Source organism: Polypterus senegalus, chromosome 1, assembly GCF_016835505.1.
Source record: "Polypterus senegalus isolate Bchr_013 chromosome 1, ASM1683550v1, whole genome shotgun sequence".
NCBI lineage: Eukaryota > Metazoa > Chordata > Cladistia > Polypteriformes > Polypteridae > Polypterus > Polypterus senegalus.
Window position 1 is genome coordinate 42,944,695 of NC_053154.1, and position 5,592 is coordinate 42,950,286.

Sequence of the window (5,592 nt, forward strand, 5' to 3'; positions counted from 1 at the left end):
GCCAGGTTGTTACATTACCCCGGTCCCCACTGACCCTTAACACAGGCACCTTTCAGGGTAGTGTGCAGAGCGCCCGTTCTGTACTTCAAGTGTGGTCAGACACAGCTTTGACTTCGTCATCTTTCTTGATGACACCATTATAAGCTAGTCATAGAAATGAGGAAGCAGGACACAAAAAACACGCTGACATCTGCATTCGGGGGATGTTGCAGAGACGGCCAGCATCTTTAAAAGTTGTTGGAATGGCCACAGTGCGTTCCAGGTATTGTCAAGGCAGCCTAAGAGCTGCTTGACAAAAGCCACAGAAGTCTCAGTCTGTGCTCACCAACTCCTACAGGTCCAGTTCATGCTAACTGGCTGACATTGCATCCTGGTGCTCAGCCCAGGGCTGCAGGGTAATACTGAGAATGGCAAAAGCAGCACAAGATATCACTGGCGCACAGCGTTATGAGTGCCTAACAAAAAGACAAGTTCAAAAGAACAAGAGGAGTGACATTTTCAACCAGGAAATGGCAGGCTTTTTAGAAGGACAATCGGCAGAATACTCCTAAGGCTGGATGGCTCCTCAGCATTTTTACACAGCCATACCCAACACTGAAATCAAAAGAAAGTCAAATCTTGTCAAGAAAAACTTCAGCAGGCAAAATCTTAAATATAAATTTGTAGCTTCTCTGTTGTTGTGCCAATTCAAATGTAGATACATACCGTTAGGAGCAGGAGCTGATAGTGCATTGCTGCACCCACCACTTGACGGGCCGCCTGGACTGGGACCCGAGTGCAGTGGGTGACACCTCAGCACCACACTGGAACAGCGTGAGGTTTTATACAGTGGTTGGAGAGCTGATCCTGTATACTAAGCCAAATGTAGATCTATACTGTATTTATTTTCAGATATACTGTATGTATATGTAAATTACTTCTGATTGTTCTCTTGCCAATTCTTCCACAAAATTTACGGCGTTACTAATTGATTAGTGTTAACATAAGTATCTTATTTATTTGCGTTGGAAGAAAACAATGGAGAAAATAGAAAGGCATATCTAATCTTAGTCACACAGAAGCCCAAAAGAGAAATAAGAAATAACTGGATGTCAAGCAGGTAATCTGCTCTAACTGGTGTCCAGAAATGATTACAAAGCAAGCGTTTTAAAGTGTCCAGCAGTGAGTTCTGATCTAAATCCCATTAAAAGGCCATTGGGAGAAGGCACCCATCAAATCTGGGAGATGTGGTCATTTTGCAAAAGAAGAACGGTCAGAAATGTCAGTGGAGAGGTGCAAGAAACCCATTCATTGCTACAGGAAGCATTTGTTCTTTTCAAAGTGTCTACCGCCATATATAAAGTGAAGATTACCAATAATTTTGCCAGTACAGGGGGTCCTCAGGTTACGACACAGTTCCGTTCCTACAACAGTGATGTAACCCGAATTTTGGTGTAAGTCGAAACACACTCTAGCCTAAGTCACTTACCTATCGTAACACATTTGCAAAATCATGATCTAGAACATAAAAACACAAAATGTAAGCCTCAGGAAAAGGACATAAATATACTGTACTGTACACTGTACTGTAGTAACAGAAAAAATGAGTGTAAAAAAATCCTTACCTTTATTTCTTCTCATGTCTCAATTTTTTTAAGTTTTTATGAGAGTGAGCGTTATAAACTTGAAATGTATGTTGAGATGTTGTAACCCGAGGACCCCCTGTACACTCTTTGGGCTGGATTTGGCTTTTTCCCCTACAGGATTTTTGTGTTCTTCCAATGCAAATAAATTACATACTCATAGTAAAAATACTGCAAGAGACATAAAAAGAGTTGTGGCACCAGCTGGTGTTCCCCGTTTAATGTCTGGGTTATTGTGCACAGATAAGGCAAGAAACTGCAAAATGCAATGACATCACTCGTAATGTGGAAGGGCTGTTCTCTCCACAGACCCCTGTCTCCTTTAAACTCGGGTCAACGAAGACCAAGTGTCCTTGGGCCTGGAGGTATTTGAGCTTGGAAGGGGTGGGACATTTGTGGCTCCAGTTGGAAGTGGCATCAGGGGTCCTGGGGATAATTCTGCTTCTCTCCTAGGCAAACGGAAACCATGTTAGTTTAGGTGTTACATTCAAAGTCTTTCCTGTATTTCTACTCCGTCCCATACCCAGAAGGTATGCCCTATGCTTGCATGCCTGATAATATGCCAACGCCAATCATTTTGTAATTTCATATACTCTGTTTACAAAATGGCGCATTATCTGAAGAAACTGCAGCAGTGCCAATATCTGTGGCCACGACTGCATACACCCAGCATATAATATCTGTGTCAATAAAATTGAAAGAAAATGTGAAGTTCTGAAAAATACTGATCTGATGCTACTGTCAGTAAAAAGAAATTGGAACAGTTTTGGAAATACATAGTGTGGTAAAATGACAGCAAACAAGCCTTTGAATTACAGAATGTTATTCCATTAACAGCTTCTACTTAAGACTTTGGCTGCAGTAACAATGGAGGCTCTCTGGGACTGAGTTTAAGACACCTGCTTCAGCTGTTGGTTCACTTTGCAGTTCATTATACTTCGGCTATGGGTTAAAGATCAACAGCGGTTCAATTCAAATTAAGACAACATAAATATGTTCCATTAGCAGCAGTAAAGGATTTCTTCTAAAGAAAGTGTCTGGAATGAAAAGGGACATCCAACATGACACCCCAAAGATATCATTTTTAGATTGAAAAAGTCTGAATTAGTGTACGCCGGCCTAATTTGGGTGTTCATAAGATGTTTAATGATTTATTTGACAGAAGCACAAAATAAACAAGAATAGTTTCATCACATATTTCAAATATTAAAATGTGTTCTTCAGTTTACATGTTTAATGTCTAAATAGTTTTGATTGTAACTGAAATGTGTCACTTTTCACCCTTTATTAGAGGGCTAGATCCTAGTAATGAATCAAAAATGACATCATATTCACAATCACTGATCCTTAGAGTTTAAAAAAAAATCCTACAGCTCGATAGTTTATTAATCCCAAGGGGAAATTCACATACAACCAGCAGCTGCATACTGATAAAAACAATATTAACTTAAAGAGTGATAACAATGAACGTATAATAGGAAGACAATAATTTTGTATAATATTAACGTTTACCCCCGGGGGTGGAATTGAAGAGTCGCATAGTGTGGTGGAGGAACGATCTCCTCAGTCTGTCAGTGGAGCAGGACGGTGACAGCAGACTGTCGCTGAAGCTGCTCTTCTGCCAGGAGATGACACTGTTCAGTGGATTCTTCATGATTGACAGCAGCCTGCTTAGTGCCCGTCGCTCTGCCACAGATGTTAAACTGTCCAACTTCATTCCTACAATAGAGCCTGCCTTCCTCACCAGTTTGTCCAGGCGTGAGGCGTCCTTCTTTATGCCGCCACCCCAGCACACCACCAAATAGAAGAGGGCACTCGCCACAACCGTCTGGTAGAACATCTGCAGCATCTTATTGCAGATGTTGAAGGACGCCAGCCTTCTAAGGAAGTATAGTCGGCTCTGACCTCTCTTGCACAGAGCATCAGTATTGGCAGTTTACCATCCAGCTGCACTCCCAGGTATTTATAGGTCTGTACCCTCTGCACACAGTCACCTCTGATAATCACGGGGTCCATGAGGGGCCTGGGTCTCCTAAAATCCACCACCAGCTCCTTGGTTTTGCTGGTGCTCAGTTGTAAGTGGTTTGAGTCACACCATTCAACAAAGTCCTTGATTAGGTTCCTATACTCCTCCTCCTGCCCACTCCTGATGCAGCCCACGATAGCAGTGTCGTCAGTGAACTTTTGCATGTGGCAGGACTCCGAGTTGTATTGGAAGTCCGATGTATATAGGCTGAACAGGACCGGAGAAAGCACAGTTCCCTGATGCGCTCCTGTGCTGCTGACCACAATGTCAGACCTGCAGTTCACGAGACGCACATACTGAGGTCTGTCTGTGTAAGATAGTTCACAATCCATGCCACCAGGTATGAATCTACTCCCATCTCTGTCAGCTTGTCCCTAAGGAGCAGAGGTTGGGTGGTGTCGAAGACGCTAGAGAAGTTCAGAAACATCATTCTTACAGCACCACTGCCTCTGTCCAAGTGAGAGAGGGATCGGTGTAGCATGTAGATGATGGCATCCTCCGCTCCCACCTTCTCCTGGTATGCAAACTGCAGAGGAGCTAGAGCGCGGCGGACCTGTGGCCTCAGGTGGTGAAGCAGCAGCTGCTCCATGGTCTTCATCACGTGTGATGTCAGAGCAACAGGCCGGAAGTCATTTAGCTCAGTAGGATGTGATACCTTTGGGACGGGGGTGATGCACGATGTTGTCCAAAGCTTTAGGACTCTCCCCTGTTCCATGCTCAGGTTGAAGATTTGCTGTAGAGGACTCTCCAGCTCCAACACACAGGCCTTCATACATGCTTATGTTTTAAACTTGGCATTTTTAACCTTTAAGGAGCAGCTCTTAGAGGACTAGGACAACTGGTAAAGAATCAGATATCAAAAATATTCGTGATCACCAATCTCAGAATAGCATAAAATGACCCTCCACCTGCCAGTGTTACGGCTTCCCATTTTTGAGTTTTGTGAGAAGGAGTAACTTTGACCCATTGTATCCCATTAGAGGATGAACCCCTGGGGTCCGTTGATGTGACATTCACAACTTCAAGTTCTTCTAATCATTTTTCCTGAAGACACCTACTGGTTTACTCTTAAGGATGTAATTTCTTGCACAAAATATGGTTTAAAATGGCCTACAAATAAATGAGGGGTTTTGGGTTTAGAGGATCAAAAAAAAAAAGCAGGGACCACCAAAAGGCTTGGCGTCTTGCATAACTAGACATTAAGATGAGTCGAGCGATACATTATATGTGTGGGGGTCTCATCAGGTGCTGGACAAAAGAAAAAGAAAAATGCTTAAGTGATTTCAAAGCTTTCAGAAGAAATTCTTACGAACACAAAATGAACATCTTTAGAACTATCTAGTGTGGTAAAATGAGGACAAATTTGCCATTGAGTTAAAGAATGTGTTTCGTTAAGAGCAACAATTGGCTTCTAATTAAGAGACTGAGTCCGAGAGGCCTGCCTTAGCTGGTCATCTGTTGGTTCACTTTGCAGTTCCTTATTCTAGGAAGGTCGTTATTCCTTGGCAACTAGTGATGGAAAAAAGAAGCGATCTTCAAACCCAAGCCTATTTAAATTAATTCAAATTAAATAAGTTCCAGTGCCAGCAGTAATTAATTACTAATTAGAAAAGTGCCTGGAACGAAAACCTACCGCCACTGATGCCCTCTAGGATCACAAATTAAATAGGCTGAAAAAACTTCCGGAACTCTCGTCATGGTAGCTTTTAAATGCTGAAGCAAAACAAAGACAGGAAGACTATTATTGCAACACACGGTACAATTCTTCAATATAAGTAGAGACAATACAGACCCAGTTGTGTATTTAACACGTTTACCTGCTCGGCATTGGCAGTTTTTACAAAATCAGCAGACTAATCCGCCTAGAATTGAACTGTATCTTCACCGACCCATTCTTTCTGGTTTTTGTTTCCGTGAGGAAGCTTCTTGTCGTGGACAGGAAGT

At 42.5% G+C, this 5,592-nt stretch overlaps 1 long non-coding RNA gene across 1 annotated transcript; it reads right to left on the minus strand.

The window, feature by feature from the left end:
• Positions 1-1,800: 1,800 nt before the first annotated feature.
• Positions 1,801-5,557, minus strand: LOC120525758. Its single transcript, XR_005633003.1, has 3 exons — positions 5,466-5,557; positions 5,282-5,361; positions 1,801-2,071 (listed from the first exon to the last, which is right to left on the minus strand). It is a non-coding gene; the product is annotated as an uncharacterized LOC120525758 (long non-coding RNA).
• Positions 5,558-5,592: the final 35 nt, after the last annotated feature.